Source organism: Rhea pennata, chromosome 2 (assembly GCF_028389875.1).
Source record: "Rhea pennata isolate bPtePen1 chromosome 2, bPtePen1.pri, whole genome shotgun sequence".
NCBI classification, from domain to species: domain Eukaryota; kingdom Metazoa; phylum Chordata; class Aves; order Rheiformes; family Rheidae; genus Rhea; species Rhea pennata.
Window position 1 is genome coordinate 98881414 of NC_084664.1, and position 20273 is coordinate 98901686.

General features: G+C 37.6%; 1 protein-coding gene across 2 annotated transcripts in view; it reads right to left on the reverse strand.

Moving 5' to 3' along the window:
* Window positions 1-20273, reverse strand: part of CDYL (chromodomain Y like) — a 105776-nt gene that overhangs the window by 20102 nt on the left and 65401 nt on the right. The gene's annotated exons all lie outside the window — the stretch shown is intronic.

A 20273-nucleotide genomic window follows, 5' to 3' on the forward strand; every position in this document is an offset into this window, starting at 1 on the left:
TCCAGAATTCCCTGTACCGTCTACATTAAATAATAATAAAACACTCCAGAAAGTTCTAAAGTCTACAGTAGAAGCCTTCTGACACTAAAAAGAGCAGTATCACGTGCTTTCCATGAGGAAAGCATTAGGCTTTGTCCAGCATCACTGCGGGTAACCACTAGAGAACATACGAGGCATTTGCCTCCACACCACCCTGCCCCACAACTTGACCCCAGTACAAATGGTATGGTTCTCCAGTTTGTGGGATTTGCAGAGGTAGCAAAAACCTTGAACATGGCAATAGGTCTTGGAAAAATGTCCCTCATAAGAACATATTTCCATCAAATATTGAAATTGAGAAGATAGTGGTACACAAGCAAATCAAAAGCCATGCCCACAGTAAATCTCAAGAAAATGAAAAAGCTGAAAGAAGTGAAGAGAAAAGGCAATGCTCCAATCTCCGCCAGTGGCTGGGAGGAATTCAGTGGAGTGAACTGTCCTTATGCAGCCGCATGCATACCGCATAAATGAGCGGAGCTTGTCTGCATGCCCTTGCTAAGGAAAAAAAAAAAAAATCTGACAGTCTTTAAGAGAGACAGTCAATGAAGCAGAACAGCCTATCAGAGGGGCCAATCTCACACACAAAACCTCAAAACTGATAACACTATAAAAGAGTAATTATGTAGTTAACACATGCTACCATACATAGAAAATAGTGCAGAATTGCTCAGGTGGCTTGCCTCAGGCTGAAGAACAAGTCAACTATAGAAGCCAGGCTTCTTGCAGTTATCAGTGGTCTCAACTCCTCTCAAAATACTTTCCTTTGCAAAAATATGCTAACTTTTAAAAATTACTAGAAATTTTTTTCAGAAGTTATATGGATCTAGATTAAAGTACAAGTAGCGATTTTGATACTATTGTTAGTCAAAAGAATCAGATAAGGAAGCAATGGGTTAGGTGCTATAATATATAAGTGGGACACTATTTCAGCAGCAACAGTGTATTAATATGAAAACACAGGTTCTAAGAGATTATGAAGAATAATATTAAAAGGATGAAATCCTGAAGTAAAACTCAAAAAGTTTGGAAGCTGCAGATGTGGCAAAGAAAAACAAACCAACAAAAAAATCAATAGAGTTTAGGGCAAATTTGGGGGATGGGCAAGGTGAGTGAATAAGCAAAAGCAAACCGTCTCTTAGAAAATGGGATTTAACAAATACTATTGACTTCGTCAAAGACAAAGTGAGCTTTATTAGGTACCAGGAATGCTCAGCAGCTACACAAAAATGAGGACAAAATATATCACATCTGATGCTTCAAATTAAAAGGGGCACTGGCCTCAGAGATTTCTGTAACTTACGTAGCTAGCAATAGGAAACTAAAGTTTATCTGGCTATTTGGAAAAGGAGATAGGAGCACATTTTTTTCATAGGTGTGACACTAGCATGATCACAGTTCAAGGGTCATAGAATAGAGTATCATAGAATTAGTAAGGTTGGAAGGGATGATCTGGAGATCATCTAGTCCAACCCTCAAACAAGTGGCCCCCATACAGGGATTGAACCCACAGCCTTGGCAGGGTCATTTTGTAGATTTTGTAATCTTGTCACTGTAATAGCATGGAAGTACGTGGTACTGATAATTTGAAAAATTTGCTCTTAGCATCTTTAGATTCAGCCTAAAATGCTGCATCTTGCCGTGGGAAACAATCCATTAAGAATACACAGAAAGGTCTAATATGTCAGAAGAGGTCAATACATAAAGGATAAGATAATTACTATTAAATAAAGCAAAGATCACATGCACACAAACAACAGGACGAGCATATAACCTCACTGAGAATTATGCACAATTGTCAGCACAATTTTAATTTGGAAATCACTTAGAAATGTGTTACAGATGAGAAAAAAATATAGATGAAATAAATGACTGTTTCTTTAAACCTGCCAAAGACCTACCTGTCCAAATTGACCACTGGACAGAGCAGAATACGTAAAATGGAAACAGGACAACATAGTGAAATGGAATTGAAATTTAAATTCTACAGAGATGAAAGTTGTGCAATATAAGGTAAGTGTATATATGAAAAGATATAACTTAAAATATTTTTTCAGACAATTACCACGACACCTCAGTCATAGTATATGCGTATAACAAACGGGTGCATAAATTGAACTAAACGTATACAGTAATTAAAATGTTTTCTTCAGAAGTGAGATGTAGCTTCAATTAACTCCATATGGTTAAACAGGTCAATAGAAACTGAGGGGAAAAATAGAATATGCTATACTTACAAGAAAATAGGAAGTAAAGAACACTGGGAAGAATACAGGGAGATGCTAAAACAGATAAAGAACGGTATTAGAAATGCAAAGTAAAACTCTGAAGTTTTCACAGTTACAGATGCTAAACATAAATTATTTTTCCAGGGATACAAAATAAGAGAGGAGAATAAAGACCAAAAATAAGGAAGTGAAATGTAATGTAAGTTGCAGTTGTGTTCAATTAAAAATCAGAGGGGAAACCAGCATGCCATAAGAAAACAGAAAAGATTTATATTGAATATGAATATATTGAACATATAATAAATGACAGACTAAAAAGCTGCAACATGGCAAGATTGCTGACTTACGGGAAAAAAAAGAGAAACATACAACTTTGATAGCCTGTAATGGGAAATGTCTTTTAGTAAATGAAAACCTTTGAGACTTGCTTCCTTAAAGACTGGCAAGTTTGCAAGTTATCTTGAGTAATAATATTTGTATTGCTGTGATTTCAAAAGGAGTTGGAAAAAAACTGAAAGCAACAACAACAAAAAAGCCTTAAAACCTCTGCAGTTTATTTCTGTTTATAAGATTGCTCTCATAAAGTCATGTTTTAAAAATTCCCGTCTGATTAAAATCTACTGGGGATCCAAAGCAATACCCAGCAGAGCCATACATACTGTAGAGAATTTTAATCTTCCAAATGTTCACTCATTACTTGCCATATGTTTTACCAATATTCTGTAGTTTCATACCATTATAAAACACGCATCAGAAGTCTCTCTATCATGAACACTTATATCTAATGGAAACTTCAGAATTTTTAAAAAATAACACAAACAACTTGTTTTGCTCAGCATTGAAACTGTATACATAGAACGATTCTTAGTCACATAAGTTGGGAAATGCATTGAAAACTTGAAAAGTGAAAATTTTCTATATAAAATAGTTTATTTTTGTAAGATGCTAATACTTGGGAGTCACTGATGCTAAAAAGTAGATCTCAGTACTCATTTCTGATTTTCTACCTAGTCAAAACCAAGATTTCAGGGGTTCATGTTTTGTATGACAAGAATAGTATCATTCTCCATCATTGAGAGGTGGATTTACACAGTTATATAAAACTCTGCTTCTCCATTTGATTTCAGTGTGTTGCCGTGTCACTATAAGGTCACTAGTGAACTCAGAGACCAGAATCTCATTGATATATTCTGTTCTTTTATTATCTATAGATAGAGTGGTGATTTTTATGGACCCAAACATTGTCTGTTTCTAATTACTGTAGCATATGAATTTTAAAATACAGGTACGTCACAGAAGATACTATACCATCAAGTATTCTTGCCTACAGCTCAGTTAAAATACTATTGAGATCTCCGAGGAATTTATCTTCAAGGTATTGTTTCAAATCATTATAATCAACAAAATAAAACTCTGCAATGAGACCACCTTACTAACATTTTCATTATTTTTTAAACAAAATAATAGGCATGTTTATTGATTTTATTTCTAAAAGAATCCTTGTGGTGCTTTGTTCAAGGGAAAAACAAAAAGAGGTTTTCTCCTTTTTCGTACTTTCTTTAGAGTTTTAAACCAGCTAAGAGACTAAGGACAAGAAGCATGGTCATACGTTGGCTCAGATCAGACCAACACTCTGAATTTGTTATCAAAGTCTACCCCTGCTACAAAGAGGGAGAAGCCTGCCGCAGGTCTGTCCTTGGGCTAGCATGATCTTGCCTGCAGACTTGCACTCTGTTTAGCCAGCAAGACCAGGAAATCAGCTGAGGATCTTCCCATGAGTCTCAACTCTGCACAGACTCTCCTTCCCCTATGATCCAAGGGAGCAGCACGAGCTGGATTACTTATTGGTACTTCAGTACCAATCTACTTTACAGGAAACGAGAACGAAGATTTGTTTTCCTGAACAGCTTGGTTGCTTTCTGCATAGCCTAACAGCCTGGAAACAAGTCATCTGTCATGGGTATTCATGCCTAACCAAACACAGGGCAGCAGAGTTCCCTAATACTTCCCCTTCCTCCACTGGTACTTTTGATGATCAATCCCTTCCCATGAAGGCTTCCAAAGTTAAGCCAAATTTTAGTATAAAATAATTGTTTTGTCAGCATCATCAACGTTTTTGCCCCATTTAACTTTCCTCTCCTTTCTCTGTCTCAAGCAAAAGAACTGGAATCCTGAACCAAATTTATGAAGATCATTAAACATAGTTCAATTAAAATAGAACATTCAGGAAAAAGTAGTAGTGTTTTCCTACTATCAATTCAATATTGGACAGAAATATTAAATTATGACTAAGTAGCAATAAATGAATAATACACTAATATAATCTAATGAAAAATATGGAGAGAAGAGTACAAAAGAGCACAATAACAAAAGGAACAGGCCAACCTTTTTTGAGTGGTGTATTGGGATAGTTTTGAGCGCTATCTCTTCCCTCAGTTGGCTCATCATGCTGCCTGACTAAAAAGGGCAGTAAAAATGTGCAAGAAGGGGCAGTAGAAAGATAGGCAGGATCACTGAGAATAATTTGAAAAGAGATTTTAAAGGGAGCAGTAACACATTTCTATCAATTAAAAAAAATAAACTACTGACTGGTAGATAACAATTACAGAAAAGAGTAAGTATTTCCTCATGCAAAGTGTTTAATTATGAGATTGAGTCTCCTGCTTTGCAAAATAAATTTCAACACTACTGATCTATCTGCATAGAAAAATGGCAGAATTGAAACTATAAGATAATAGATATTATTGTATTGCTGCATACTCTTTCACAGTCTATAATTTAAAACATTAAATAAACACCTGCTCTGAATCTATCTTCTGATTTTTCAATTACACGGCTACAGCCATTAAGATTTTGAGCTACTTTTGCAGGCCTAAGTAGACTGTGAATCTAAGCACTACTTAGAATGAATGTGTGCACTACTTTATTTACACTGTATAAAACAGTCTGCAATTTAAGCTCTTCAGATTTTCTAAAATGGAGAAAACTGGAGAGTTCTGAAAACTCTTTCATGAGAAAAAGAGTTGCAAAGCACTGGAAGGGAAATACCGCATGCTTCGTTGCTGCCATCAGTTTGTAGTTTATCACTGCTTGTCTGGAAAGCAAAGACACAGGAAAAGTTGTCATAAAAAAGAAAACTGCATGAGAAGAGGACAGGAGGTCCCGCTGAGACATGAGCAACATTAGGAAGTGGGGGGTAAAGCCACGCATCCTCCGAGACTGCGACAATTTGCAATGGCGCGATGCACAAGCAGGGACAGTTGGAGAAGAGCAGCTATTCATCCCCTCCTCTTCACAAACATTTGCACACAAGGCATTTCCCGGCCTGCTAGGTCCACAACTGTCTGTTGAGTTTGGACTATAACGAATTCTAGAGTAAATTCGATAGGATAGGAAAGGAGAGTAATGCTCAAGCTGGGGTTTCACAGATCAGACTCTCAAAATGATCCAGCAAGCCCAACTGAATTTTAGACAAAGGGTGGAAGGTCCTGAAGTGTTTTCTTTTAAAAGCTTATCCTTAGGAGAATATTTTGAATGATATAAATCATACAATTAGTTCATAAAAATGCTGATAGAGAATAGTCACACATCACTGAGAATTATACTAGCAAAATATATACTCAAAAACTCTATTTTGGTTTGTTTAATTGCTGCCTTTGGGAGCCTTTGGGAGGATACATAAAACAGTGGAACCAATGCAGCCTCTCAAGCTATTGGGAAAGTTTTGTTTTTATTTTTTTGAGAAGTAACGGCTGCAGTAAATAGTAGTCTTCACATCAACAGACATCCCTTCTACGTGCCATGATATGTTGCCCATCATTACCAGCCCACGAAATAGTCGTGTTTTCAGAGGGACTTTCACTCGGCACCAGTCCAGGAGCTCTCTCAGGACTTCTTATTCCAAAGGCAAGTCTTATTACTATATGCCACTTTGTGTGCACAAGCAAGTGAGCAAATATTTCTCCTTAATTTTACGCTGGTGAAACCTTAAACCAATTAAAAACATTCTCACTTCCTTTTCATCTGGTTTATGCATTGTCCCTGTAATATACAATCTGCATCCTTCTTTGATTAAAAAAAAATATGACGATCACTAAGTAGGAAATATCAAGAGTAGAAGTGGGCAAATAACAGATTGATTTTGGCTCAAAGGCTGAACTGCAGAGGCAACAATAAACCTGAAAAAATTCTTCAGTCTTCCGTCTTTTATTTTCAGACTTACTCCTTCTATGTAACATTTTTTAAATTGTTCTGAAAGGAAATGAAACAAAAATGCTGCTCCAAATACAGTCATTGGAGGTGGGAGGAGAGAAAAAAAAATTGTTTTATTCCCCCCCCAACTAGTCAAAATACTTGAGAAATCTGACTTGTATTTGCAAATACAATTCTGTTCTTCACTCGTAGAGAAAGCATCACCTATAACCATTCAGGAATAAACATATTAATAGTATTTATTACTACAGTTAACATAGCAGTTTTAATTCTTTTGCTGTATGATCCTGAATATGTATTATTTGTGTTGTTTGTAGCAAAGATAAGTAAGAGGCATAATAAAGTTTGCAAACACTAGTAAGGCATCTAACTCATCAGATTCTCCTTGAGAAAGGCTAAAATTGAAGTAGAACAAACCCACCTCTGTATCTTACTGGCTTATTTAATTATAACTTTAGGCATACATGCATTTAGCTGAAATTAGGCACACGTGCATTTATCAAGAAATGATTTATCTTAAATACCAAGACTGGAAAGATGCTTCCCATATCTGGTGAAAGGAAACTCAATCTGACTTTGGGCCTCACCTATTTCAAGATCCCTGTTCAGCAGGTCTGTTCACTGTGTTTTAGCAGCTCAAGCATGCACTGTTTCAGTGGTCACAAGGCAACTGGAACTACAAACTTATCACAACTATTTTCCTTCTAAAAGCATTAGAGAAGGAAAATCTCCATCTCAACCTCAGATCCACAGCTCCTTCAGTCAGGATTCCACTTCAAAAACACTCACTAGTGAGCTACTACATATTCCATACAATCATACTACATAACCAAACAAATAATCCATTACCCCTAAGCAAAAAAAGGGAAGAGGTATGACCAATTCAAAATAACCCATAAATACTGCTTTGTGTTTTAATTCTACATTATAGGCCTAAGAGGTGTCTTTTAAAGTTGTGATGCAAATAAACACTTTAAGTAGTGAATTCAACCTGAACTCTAAGAGCAAAACCAGATTTCCCCAATTTGTAGTCAACACCAGCCGATAAGATTCAACAAATCAAGTATCTCCAGAGACAGGTAAATTATTTGCACTAAAAACCATTTTCACTTAAAATTTCCTTCATTAAAACTCTTTTTTCCTGCATCTTTGACTGTCTGCACCTGACTGTCTGCACTACCTAAAATACCCTTTGCTCCACCAAAAGAGCCTCAGAGAGCTTGCTCCATTTCACAGTTCCTTGCTGTTATCTAAGCACAATAATACAAAAGCCACCAGCTTTTTTTTCTTTCTTTCTCTCTCTCTCTCTATCTTTTTTTTTTTTTTTTTTAAACAACAGGCAGATTGTTTGACCACACAACTACAGGTGTTTCATTATGGCTTTAATGAATTCCTCTGCATGTGAGGACAAGTTGTTTGAATCAACAAGTAGCATTTACAAAAAAGTTTGGGGCAGGAGGATGGATTAGATGACAAAGGTCTCTTCCAGCCCTATTTCCTAGGATTCTGTGAGGAGTACCTGATGGCATTATGTAGGAGCTTTTGCCTTTTTGTCCTGACTTAATGGTAGGACAAAAAAAAAAAAAAAAAATAAAGAACAAAAAAGTACCTGAACTGAGGAGATCAGATGCAGATTTGCAAACCTTGGACACCAGCAATTGCTTCCTGTCTCTGTTGATGTTACAGATTCTTAGCTAACTGCTGCTTTCAGTCTTGATGAGGTACTCTCTGCCTGTGTCCTTGAACAACCCCAGAGAAAAAAATATCCTCTTCTGTGGACATGCCTGAATTTTTGTCTGGAAAGCCACAACCACAGGTCTACACCGGTGCTTTAAAATTTGCAGTTTCTTGCTGTTTCTATAACAATATTCCTATGGATTGCAGTCTCCACTGCCCTCTGCAGTGACTGATGCGACAATTGCTCTCATTTAAAAAAACACTTTATTTGTAAAATATTTCCAAATCAGGAGCTTGGATTCTATGACTAGGTACAACAAAGGATAACCTTCTTTATAACAATTTCAAAATAATGATGAGAAAAATAGCCTGTAGTAACAGGAAGCTTTAAATGATCAGATTAAAACTGACAATTCTCTTTTCTCCAAGGGTAAGGAATATGAAGAGCTTTCACCAGGGGAAACTGCTAAGTTTCTCCTTGGCTTTAAAACACATCAAAATACTATTTAAATTAAACATGGGTATCCACATATCCATAAATATGGATAAATTTTGTGCAATGCCTTTCAGATTGCACAGGGTAGTTCACGGTCTACCCTGGGAGCAACTCTCTGAGATGACCTTCTGCAATGCTTGGTGTTTATCTAGAATTTGGCAAGGTTGCAGCAACAGAAGTGAAGCTAGTCCGATCCTTCCGTAATTACTGGCATTTTAAGTGGGGACCACAACAAAATCACTTTTCTCCTTACAGGGGGAGGCAGAAATATCTGATAAAACAATAGGGAGGACATTAAAGACTCCCCCACATTTCCCTGAATTCCTTATATTCTTGCATTTGTTCACGACAACACATTCACATTTTTAGTGATACTTTGTCCCCTTTGATTTACAGCAGTGTTGTAGCTCCCTGTTTCCTCCAGCACAGTTCCCTGTTACCACACTACTTCTACTGACTCCTTAAGTTACCTGATCCTTCAAAGCATACTAGGAGAAATCATTTTTTCCATAAGTCCCAGCCAAAGCAGAGCCAGTTCCCTCATGAGGGGCTTCAGGTTCCTCCGTTTTTTCCCCTAATTAAAGCAATACTTTGTCAGGGAAACATCCTTGTGAGCCAAACCAGCATGCAGTAGCTGAACAAGAGTTGCAGAAAGGTCCCTTGCGCTGGCTGTGCTTTTGGCCGTCTGCCGTTCTGCAGCTGCTGGCCTGGGGCTGGCAGGCAGAAGGTGGGCTCTCGGCTGTGCCGTTGCGGAAAGGATGCGGCAAGAGCACAGAGACGCTCTTCTACACTGTGACTTGAAGCAAAGGTTTACATTATAAAAAGATAGAAAAGCCCAATGAAGTTTTTCAAGAAAGAAGGGAGGGGGGAAAGGAGCCGAAGCCAGGAGCCCTTAGCTAGGCACCAGCAGAGGCTGGTTGCGATTTGGTGAGCAGCCCCCGTCCCCACCTGGCCTGCTCAGAGCCCACTGACCCTACTCCAGCAGCACAGTGTTCCCAGCATAAGAAGGGTAAGCTACAAAACACACTGCCCTTGGGCAGAAAAACATTTTCTTGGTAGATTTTCAGTTAAAATTATATCCACTGAAGACCACTGCCCACTTCAATGTGTGTAAAGACATACACACACTAAAAATTCTATGTAAAGCTTTTTTTTCTTTTTAAATTTTTCCTGGCAAGCATGTTACTTTTTCTATCATACTAAGGAAGAGGTTAATTTGCCCTATTATTTCCTCATCTGCTTAGCAGAGCTGCATTTGTGATTCAGCAGAATCAGTTTTTGTTTAGTTCAGGTTTTGTAATTTTTTGCCAGTTTAACTGATTCTCATACTATGTGGATTCTGGTATTAAACTCTATTAAAACAGTTTAATATGTGCTGATCTAATTTACATCTATAACCTATATTTCAAAAAGTGCCCTAATTCTCTCTTGGCAAAGACTCGCTTCTTGCTCGTATTTAATCCGACAACATTAAGGCTTATTTTCTCTTACAGAATATGACAAAGTACATATTCAGTATTACTATAAAGTCGAAAAAGCGAAACATAGTTTTGGGTAAACCATCAGAAGCACATATACATTTCTCTGCACATCTGTGTTTATCCCCAGCTTGAGAGATTGTGAAAGTGGGCAATTCAAAGCAAAGGGTCACGTCTCCGCTGTCAGTTCTAATGCTGAAGTTTAGTTTGGGGGACGGGGGGACATTTAAGAGTAGTCCAGAAGCCCCAGCAGGAGGTTTGGAGGAAAAAGGCCAACGCCACTTGGAATGCACCAGCCAACCTTCACCCTAGAAGACACATGACTAAAAGTATCGGCGCTTTGGCAGTCCTGACCACTACAGCAGCAGAAAATAGATGGACTGTAACCTGCTGCACTTGTAAGGATGGCCATATAGCTCACGGCACAGAATCGCGCACACTTCAGGCAAACTAATTCAGTCAACCAGATTATTTGGCTATTGAACTCCTTTAGTTTATACAAGCACACAATGTTTTCAGAGAGATATACTGACAAAGAAAAGAGATCCCCTCTAAATTTTAAAAATTTGTCTATTGCCTGTTACTCTGCTCCACAATTTAAAATATTTAATGATAGTTTTAACAAAAAAAAAAAGAATACAAAGAAGAAAAAAACGAATAACCCCCAAATCAACCACAAATACTGAGGTTCCAGAGAAGTCTAAATATTTTAAACACTGAACTATTGCTGCCAAGATCAAACAAGTAAAGTAAGAAATAACCTTTTCTATAGGACTTTATGCTCAAATTAACAGGCAAAAAAAGGGGCTGCAGAGCAACAATTATAAGGGGAAGCCCAGGTATCTTCTGCTGAAGAAACTCTACATAGATCTTGGTGAATGAGCTTTCAATTTTCCTGGTAATATTTAACTGAATTTTTACTCACTGAAACCTGTGGCACTCGATTATCAAGTGTTCCAAGCCAATCTTACAGATTCTTGTGGTTTAAATCCTGTCAAGTAAGCTAGAAATGAAGAGTAATGCTATCTGCAGTTTTAATTTCTATCATGCTACCATTACCTGAATCTTTTCCCCTCACAGTAACTGAAAAGCTGCATTACAGTGAAAGAACACTGAAACCTAAGAAACCTTTTACTATTGAAAAGCAAAACCTTATTAAAGTTATTGAAAAACTAAAATGAAAAGACAGAAAGAGTAAAGGTAAAACAAAGAGAAATAAAGGTACTGATCTGAAGTAAGTGTTGAGATATCAAAAAAGCGCTTTTTTCCCCCACATAGCAGTAGTATAAGACAACGTGCTAGTACCTGCATCAACCGTAAAAGAGTAAAGAGAACTTCACCCCAAACAAAACACGCTCCTAAAAGATATCTGTATTTCTTCAGAAGTAAAACGCAACTTTTTATTAAAAAATTTTTATTAAATAAAGCTTTGAATATATATTAGCTCTTTCATGGAAAGATCAGAGTATAGTAAACTAGCCAAATGATTATACAGCAATTAAGTACTAGAATTACACCAGCTTCAATTTAATTAAAACACCTGCCAATGACTTTAATGTATGCTCATGTTGGAAAAGGGTAAAAAACCCCATAAGAAAAAAAATATACATATATCACCACAACATAGCTATGTGATAGTGAAAAAGCACTATGTGCTTGACTTTTGCTTAATCTAAGCCAGAAATCCAAATCCTGGAAATGCTACCATTAATTGCCAATCATAGCAAGTTACTGGAAGAAGCTTACAAAGTACTAATTGTACGATCTTTAATAGAAAGGAAACAGTGAACCTCATCTCCCAGCTGAAATAACCCATCCTGTGTACCTCAACTAACTCCAGAAGAGTCGTATGAGATGTGTCATGAGAAAGCACAGCTGAGATGCAAGAGTTAAAAATTCTCTCCCCAAGTCATGGTCTTAGATTTTTCTTCCTTTATTTTATTTTTAAACAATCTACATTCTGTAGGTCACAGAAATAATTAAAGGATTTGCTACCAAGCCTTTCTCCTATTAGACTGACTTGAGCAAGAATCACAAACACCTGGTTAAAGCCATGAGAAGACTAAAAGAAATGGAAGAGGCAGCAAAGACCATTAGTGTATAGGAACTGGGATTACCAGTTGTCACAGTCTTGGTAAAACTTAAGGCTTTAGACCAACCTGGTATATTTGCAGCATTCCCTACTAGCCTAAAGAACCATCTGGACTTCTCACCGAGCTTAGACCTCTGGCATGACCAGACAGTAGGACAGTGGAGAACACTCTACACTGGGATTAAAAAAAAAAAAAAAAAAAGCAGGGATTTTCCGGGTATCAACATTGGCTAGATCTGTTACTTTCTAGAATATGTAGACAAGTTTAAGAGTCTAAGGTAAGAGTCAAAGGTTTTAATGAAAGTCCCAACTGATTAATGCTTCATTGCTTATGGTATTTGAATAGGTACACACACACAAAAAAGTAATAATTTAAAAATGAAAGGCATTTCTGCTGGTAGGACGTAAAGACAGCCAGGCTTTTTAGGATACGCATGATGTTTCTTTAAGTTCGTTACAGGAAGCCAGAGCACTGACAGGAAAAGTTCTAAGCAGAAATTCACTGAACTGGAGCTCTGCCAAATCATAATTAGTGATCTGACCCATTATGATTTTAGTTTTCATCCTAACCAGATATTCTGTTTTGAGAATAAAAAAAAATTCCGTAACTCTCTATTGTTGTCATACGAATTGTCATACGGAACCAGAAGCTGTTGTGCTTTGTACTATTTAAACCTAAAAGCAGGACAATGAAATAAATGCTGAAAGTCATCTATTCAGTGGATACTCTAGTGTTATCAACTTAGAGGATATTTTAAGAATAAATCTTTTCCCCCTATATCCTGAATCACAAACCTTAATTTAAGAAAGCTAAAGTCCAGTAGCTAGGCTACTAATTCAGATACTTGAACTTAAGTGATTTATAAATCATTTATCTTCACAGAGGAAAGAGAGTAAGATAACTATGGCACTGTTTTAAAAAATGGATGAAGATTACAGTACAAAATATATAAAAATGGCCCACTTTTACTTACAGCAGCACAGCCCAAAGAATGGCAGTATTTGTGAGTGCGGTATGAGGAAGGACAAGTATACAAAAAAAATATTCAAACAAGCAGCACATAACCTTCTGGAAAGTTTGGAGCTAAAAATGACAGAGAAAGTGCAACTGATTCAGCATTATCAACTACTGAAAATGCAAGTTGCTGTGCAATCAGAGAGCCAAGGCACTATAAATACTGGGAAAGATTCCTATGGGAAAGAGTCACACAGCAAATAACTCCTCCTCCAAAATCAATACTTAAAATAGTAGCACTTACAGAGTTCCTTGGTCAAAATACATCGTTAGTGCTACAAAAAGGAAATCAAAATCCACCGCCTCGAAAGAGATATATGTGGAGGGGGGAAAGGAAAAAAGGGGTTTGCTGTGTGTTGCAAACATACATCCGATCATCTGCTCTGATCTCTCTCAGTGAGCCATACTTTCTGAAGGCCGCATCTACAAATACATTAAGGCTGATAATCACCAGCGATATTTTAAATCTGACAGGCAAAATGCTTCAAATTTGCAACTGAACAGCACATACTTTGATTTACAGAAGCTGACGAAAACGTGATGCAGTCATAAACTAAAGTAGCCCAAGTCACTCTTGGCTTGATGGCACTATGGATTACCTTACCCGGGGCAGTTCAAAGGTTGCCAGCAAACACAGCCCACTTAAAGAAAGGGCCATGATTTAAGTATCCAGAACTCAAAGGGTACAAAAGAAGGAGGTAGGACAGTGAACGCAGCACAGTTTGGTGCTAAGACAGTGAAGCATGCCCTTCTGGTCCCAGTTCAAACGAACGAACAAACAAACAGAAAATCTAGCAATCTCTTTGAAGAGAAAAAGGAGGAAACGTATTTTCTTCCCATTGCAGAATATAACACCTAGCTTCACTGATGCAGCAGATGCAAATAGGGTATTAAGCTTCACTGTGAATGTATCAAGTAAAACAATTCAAAGGTGCGACTTGTCTTTAACTCCTTTTTTAGCTTCACAAAGATATGAGAAATTTCTGGGAAAAAAATGAGGGCACTTGAAAAATCTCACAGGTGAAAATATCATGTCTAAGTTTGAGAAACAGCAAAACAAGCTAAAGAAATTTCTGAAGGCAATTTTAGCTGCTGGACCAGACAAACACGGGGATAAAAGCATGCTATGACAGATTATTAGGGTTAATGAGGCAGGTGGTTATAAGCGTAGATGGAGTGGGCAAATACAAATGTGAGTTTATTTCTTGGATGTGATGATTGCCATGCTGATTTCTAAACAGGGGAATAACATAACACTGTTTGAAAGCAACAGTTTGGCTCTTTCCCGTTTCTATCATTTTATTTGTATCAAATGATAGAAGTACCCCTATCTATCAAAGTACATTCCTCAATTTTCCTTTATTTGGTGAAATTTTGGCTCCTGCTCCCACCCACACAGTAAAAAACAAAAACAAACAAAAAAAAAGAAATCTGCAAGTTGCTTGAAATCAAGTAAATGACCTAGTTATAAGGGCAAAAAAAGCAGACGGAGTAGATGCTTTTGGCATTGTTCACATAACGAGGAACTATTGCCTAAGGGTAATAACCTCTGTGTGCGCACACCGCAGAATACATGACTGGTTGGAAAAACATAGGCAGAAAAACTACCATCCATACACTATCAACTGAAGAGGACATTTCAAGTTCCAAGGTTTGCCAATTGTAGTCAGCATTCTTGAATACTGACTATACTTAATGAAATCCCTAGGTTACACCAAACTGAAAGGACTACAAGCTTTCAGAAAGGCACATTTCTGAAGTACATCACTGAACTTGGAAGATGGTTTGAAGAGCAAATTTTTACTCTTGTAGAAGAAAAATAAAGCTAATACACAAAAAATCCCTAATAACAAGCTAGAAAAAATCCCTAATTATTCCCCAATAATAAGCTAGGGAGGAGTACACAGAAAAGGTTCTGGAGTTAACAACATCAACAATAACAATAACATGATGTTAAAGTGTGGGGGGGGGCAGAGACCAAATCTAAGACATATTAATAGGGAAAACATACATATGCAGGGAGATAATGCATTCTTCTAAGTACTTGTGAAGTATCTGCTGAAACAATCCAGTTTGGGGCACCACACCTACAGAGAAATACTTCAGACATTCCACAGGAGATGAGCAACTACAATAAGATTTTAAAATATGACCTAGGAGAAAAGATAGAAAGAATAGAGTTTATTTAGTCTAGAGAAAGAATTACAGAGACTTGACAATTTTTTTTTTAAATAGCACATTGAAATTAAACAGGAATTGTTCTTGTTCACTGGAAGAAAAACTACTAAATGGCATTGGCTTAACCTGTATCGATTAAAAGATATCAGAGAGAAAAAGGAAGATGACTTTTCTAATCAAAGCAGTATAAAAGGTCAGTTAGGGATGGTTTAATCCCCATTATGGAAGCATTTTAAAAATAGGATATAACCCTTGTCAGGAAAAGCACACTTGTTTGATTCTGCCTCAGTACAAAGATGAACTAAGCTGATGAAGACCTCCTTTAGCCGAAGTTGCAGCCAGAACATCCCTGAGGTTTTTAAAAAAATAAAATAAAAAAGCTGTTTTCCACATGCCCAGTTTCAGTGCTACCATAATTTGAGAACAGGCCAATATTTATGGCTTCAGTGACACATTGTTCTAACACAGCTCTTAAACTTAAGACGTTAGGTATTTCTAAATGGAGAAAAAGCATTTGAGTAACAGACTTATTATAAACACATACCATCTTACTAGCTTGAAGCTACTGGACCTCTAAAGACAGAGTCAATGGGGCCTTACCTTTCTAGGGCATTTAAACTGACTCTGGGATACATGCCACAGAATTCCCACCTCATAACAGATACCTGTTTAAGGAGCCTTATTGATCATTCAAATTCTCCAGCTTTACAACAAAGACTGTGAAGCCACATGTCCAACTATTCAAACAATTCAAACAGTGACTAATATTGAACAGCAACATTGTTTACAACAGCAATAGAGTTTACAAACCTAACCTGGCTATGTGCTTTCATCTATTGCATAACTAAAATTCCCTCTTCTTTCCTCAAAAATCAGACTCACAAAACTGAAAGCTAACAAGCAAGGGCAAAAACCTTTCAGCTGGTGGTTTCTGCAGTCTCTGTAGGATGGAATGACACTTTGGGAAGACGCACTTAATGAAAGCCGAGGATCTTATTGATGTCTTTACCTAACAGGTGGCTGTACAGAAGCAGAACTAGCTTCTTCTTGGAGCTTTACATGAAAGGACAAGGACAAATGGACACAAGTTGCAACCAGGGAAATTCTGATTAAATTTTAGGAGGAGAAAAGAAGTTCATAATGAGGGCAGTTGGACAGTGGTGCAAGCATCCCCAAGAGAGGTGTGGAATCTCCATCCTTGGAGATATTCACCTTGACCAGATCAGCCCTAAGAAACCTTTAAGCCTTAAGATAAGGTTTATCATCATCTGACTGGGAGCAAAACAAAAAATAGGACCTTAAGAGCAAGACCGAATCATGGAAATTTTCTTGACTAATCAGATACCACCCAATTTATCCCATTCATTAGATTACCTGCTAGATAGTGACAATTAACATTATCACAGAGCTGAGTAAAGAATAGGGACATATTTTTCTGAAAAGCACTGGCTTTTTAAATGTGTTCAGCTTCTACCTTTTTGTGACCTGCATCTTTGTTAATCAGGCAATTCAAAAAAGAAAGTCATGTTGCAAAATGTAGCCTGGGTTCATTGATTTGGATCTGAATTACAAATTTCTGGGCTAAAGTAAGGTTTCAAATCAGTTAATTCCACTCTCATCATCCACAGGGACACAGCTCCAGTGAAGAGTGCCAGATTGTTAAGGTAAATCTTCATTAAAAAAGACCCTGTATTAGCTTAGTTAAGGTATAAAACAAGCTTTCCGAGCTGTAAAACTCACTTCAGATATTTTTATGTTCATGGATTACATATTGCTCTTCCTAAGCAACACTGTTTACTTCTACAAAGGAGGTAGCAGATTTGTGTATTGTGTAGGAGTTAAGAGAAACATCTAAGAGCTCTTTAATTAGGAGACTTCAGAGTTATCCCTGTACTTCTACTCGTTGTAATAAAAGTCCTTGCTCAGTAAAGATACCTACTCTTTTTTTTAAAAAAAGTAAAAAAAATAAATAAATCACTCTCTACCACTTTTCCAGATGTTTTTAGCTCTCACACAAACTAGACATCTAGGAAATGGTCATCTGAGCAATAAACACAGCTTAAAGATTCCCCTCCTTTGCCCACTGCCTTCTTGTTTCAACTCCTACTCAACCCTTTAAGTGGGTTTGTATAAACTGAAGCATTTCGCACCGGAACAGGAATGAACAGTCAAAACTATGGATGGTAAGAGGGACAGGTAGAAGAAGAAAAGACATTGTGCAAACAGGCTTAGGAAGTACTTCTACTTAATGTTTAACTACAGTACTAAACTGAAGGGCTTCAGTTGGATTGGGCTATGTTGCCTGACATAAATCTGGGGCTGTATGTCTTCATTCCCTCAAGGAAGCAGTGTGAGTTGAATATTTAGAAGGAGCTTCATTCAGACGGAATTAAATTGAGGAAGACACTCTAGAAATTCATGGGGAAAAATGATCCAAATGCTTTCTGGAGAAAAAAGAAAAAAAAAATCCATTCTTTTTGCCAGGATCTTCTGCACCTTTGGAAGGGATCAATATAGGGAAGTTGAGGATATTCCTGAAACTAACTGCCAATAATTTGAACTTTTTCCTTACTTTTGCAGAATTTTATAGCCCTCATTATGCAAGGATAAATATAGTGTGTTTGTGACACCTTCTATCTCAAATTTATTCACATTAGGTTGTCCCTGGACTCAAGCTCCTGGTACATGTAATATACAAATAGAAACATCTTTGAATATTACAACATAGGCAATTGCAAGAGTATAAAGGGGAAGAAAAAAAAGACATACCCCAAAACAATCAACACCCCTCCTTTGTTAAAAAATGAAATTTTCCATAATTCTCTTGTATTCATAAAGCTTCTTATGCCAACTCAACTTTCCCTTTTACAAGGGAGAGAAAATCCACAGATTATGCTGCAAAGATTTAGGAAGGAATCCTCTAAGCCCTCTTCTTTTTTCTGAGCGGAAAAGGACACTAAAGGTAGAAATCGCTAATAGCAGAGGAAAGCCCTTAAATGGGATGACCTCAACAGAAGCTTTAAATCTCTTGCCTACACAGTTTTTCATTGCCAGCATATTCAAACATTGTGGGAGGCAGAATATTCTGCATGAAACTCAGTGGGAAGCAGAGGTTGCCAGAAGGAAATGTTTGGAGGGCACACTATCAGGGCTAGGCTATGTGTATAAGGCTGAAAATTAGCTGTTTTTCTGCAAGGAAGCTCTTTTAAGAGGAATCTAGTTTATTTATTTATTTAGATGCAGATGGCAGCCTCTCAAGATGTTATGCAGAAATATGACACACAACACAAGTATTTTCATCTGAGCATATTTTTTCTAATCAACTCCCTGCTATTCAGCACTAAATGACAAACAAAAGTTTAGTCCCCAGAGTCTGGTAATACCCTAGTCTAACTCAATGCTATATCTTGAGTCCAACAGTTTTAAGTGATGAAATGTAACGACTATTAATACACTGGAGAGCAGACCAGATGAGCTCATAGGATTGTCTGACTAAAATCTTCTAAAGGAGGGAGGGAAGGAGATTCCAATTTGTGGGGAGGAAATCACACCATCCATGCTGATGAGCACATTTGATGGACAAACGCCATAACCTAAGGTTAGTCAGAAGTGCCTAATGCAACTTCTTGGTTCTGTACAAGGGAAAATAAGAGGAAAGAAATCCAGATTATATTGGCTTAAGACATATCATAAAATATGTTAATAACAGTCTCATGTAATCACTGTATCACATGATTCTCTATGACATTGCTGATAGCTTTCACATTGTGTTTTCATGCAATTCATCCGGAATCATGTACCTCCATTTACAGTGAAATATAAGCAGCCAAGACTTGTGGAAGGACATCATATAAGGATATCACATTAAAGAATGTTAGCACTACAGACGGCAAAAAAATTTAAAAGGAAGTCAAACACTACCAAAACCTTTCTTCTCTTGATCCCTCCCACCGTACATCTAGTTTCTGACACTGTCGCATACCAGCTTTAATAAATATTACATAATTTCCTTTTGATGGGAAAGTCATATATACCCAAATGTGTTGATGCAGGTTCATTCACCACACAATAGTGCAATGCAGTACACCAAGAATGAGTCATCCTCTCATTATAGCCACATACGAACATAATTAAAAATGTAAGGAACTCCCACACAAACTGAAGTGGTTTTAGCATTTTCTACATGAAGAATGCACATGGTTATAATATTTTCCAATAATTTAGCAATTTACTGTTTTTATTTTTAAACAAGAGCATGCTAAAAGAATGTTAATGCCAGTTCAAGGAATTTCTATATGCTGCGCTATACCAGGGTGGTCTAACTTCAGCAGCCATGGCATTCACACCCAGCTTTTATAGTCCCTTGCCCCTTCCTTCCAGCATTTCCAATTCTTTTCAGTGCCCTCCCCACCTCCCCAACAGACCGCTACCTTCCATGGTCTGCGCAAGTAGGTCCTTCCCCTCCTCTCCTTCTCCCGTACAAACAGCCTTGCCTTCCATCAGCAACAGCTGCTCCTGCACACACCACTCCGAGACTGCTAAATGTTGTCTGAGGAGCAATGGGCCTGGGAGGGTTGCTGCTGCCAGGTGAGGCAGGCCATGCTCGTAGCAAGAGCGTGGCAACTGCTGCTGCTAGTGCAGGTTTCCCTCCCAGAAGTAGGAGCAGCAAGCCTGGATCCCTGGGAGGCCGAGGAAGAGGAGAATTTCAGGTACTTGAATCGCTGCTCATACTTGCTGCTCAGAACAGCTCAGTCTCCTTTTGAAAAGGGCAGCAGACTGCAAAGACGGGTCCTCTGCCCAAGAACTGCTTGTTGAGATCAACTATTACGCAATTAAAGATATGAAAAACAAATATTTCTGA